We start from the raw sequence: 1,691 nt of genomic DNA on the forward strand, positions 1-1,691 counted from the left end.
ACCACTTTATCAGACAGGAACTGGTAGTGAACCTTACATTCAGCAACCATGTTACTAGACCTGATGAAAATACTGATATACTGTATTCACACAGTAATAGGAGCAAATTGATCGTAGCCCAGCGGAGTGGCACCGGACATAATCAATGTGCGTAGCAAGATGCAGCAGTCTTTAAATATCTCTTCTTCTTAACAGAAGAAATCACCACATGAAGCTTGAACAAGTTACAATAACACAGTTATAGAACTATCTTCCATGAAGGCTTGGCCAACAGAAACCCTTAGTTTGGTTTAACATAAAATTCATATCTTATGTGTGAATTAACTGACCGGGGGTTGTAAGACTTTTCTTTTGTGTTCCAGGCTGCATGGTCAGGCTTTTGGGCCTGTATCTCTTTGTCTTTTGGTCTGTGAGGTCTAACAGACTGTAGTGATTTATACAGAGAGGTTTTTTTGTACCCACATATGTGTATCAAAATAAAATAGTTACACCTTCTTAAATTATTCATTGCATATGCACAAATCCTATTGTACAGATCACAAGTGAAGAAACTCATGCTCATATTTTTGGTACAGTTGCTGCAGGGAATATAGTGCAAAACACATTCTCACACTTCAAAAAAGGGGAAATCATGGACAAAATGTCCACATTCACAAATCATTATGTAACTTAATGCAATGGTATTTGCACACCTGTTGAATATTTTCTCACAAATAATTCTTTTCTAGTATAAACACAAGTCACTGCTTGAATCTGTTGCTACGAGTCTTAAATGCTGTTTATTTTGCTCACAACTTTGAGACCACAGCTCTCTGCCACAGCCTTAGCAATGCAAGCTTTCAACAACACACTATAACACTATAACTAACAATATAAAAAAAGTTTTAAAACCTTCAAGTGCTTTTTGTTTGAGTGGAACCTCAAACATGTCAGCACTGTTCACAGGTGAATGTTTACCAATGGGGTGTGAAGAAAACAGGAATAACTTCAACATTCTTTTAACAGGATTGGTGCATGTGAATACAGTACAGTGTTCTATTTTAGGAACCCTATTCAGGGTTTCCAGTCAGCAGATTTAGCCAGTGGCATGTGTGGAAACACCCCTTCAAACAGCTCAGATTGAAAACAACCGCAGACTTTCCAGAAAACATGCTGGATAAACAATCTTTTTATTTCCTGACAGTCCTCATTCCATAGCTTATTAAAATGTTCACCCTGTCATTCAGAAACATGTGCTGGTTTATTGAGCCCGGCCAAGAAGATACAGTGCCAGCATATAGCTTTAGCACTTATGAATCCCTTGGCCCCAAACCATATCAAGGTCTTGAGAATAGCTCTGTGCCATAAGTGGCCGAGTTTATGAATGTTCTCTATTGAGACAGACACGGGTTCGTCTCCTGTGAGTTCTTTATTTACCTTTATTATAATGGCAACAAAAGCTCTCAGGGATTCAATTCAATTCAATTTTATTTATATAGCGCCAAATCACAACAACAGTTATCTCACAGCGCTGTTCATAAAAGAGCAGGTCTAGACCGTACTCTATGATGTTATTTACAGAAGCCCAACAGTTCCCACCAAGAGCAGCACTAAGCGACAGAGGCAAGGAAAAACTTCCTTTTAAGAGGCAGAAACCTCGAGCAGAACCATGGCTCAGGGTGGGCGGCCATCTGCCTCGACTGGTTGGGGGT

Source organism: Micropterus dolomieu, linkage group LG02, assembly GCF_021292245.1.
Source record: "Micropterus dolomieu isolate WLL.071019.BEF.003 ecotype Adirondacks linkage group LG02, ASM2129224v1, whole genome shotgun sequence".
Classification (NCBI taxonomy): Eukaryota; Metazoa; Chordata; class Actinopteri; order Centrarchiformes; family Centrarchidae; genus Micropterus; species Micropterus dolomieu.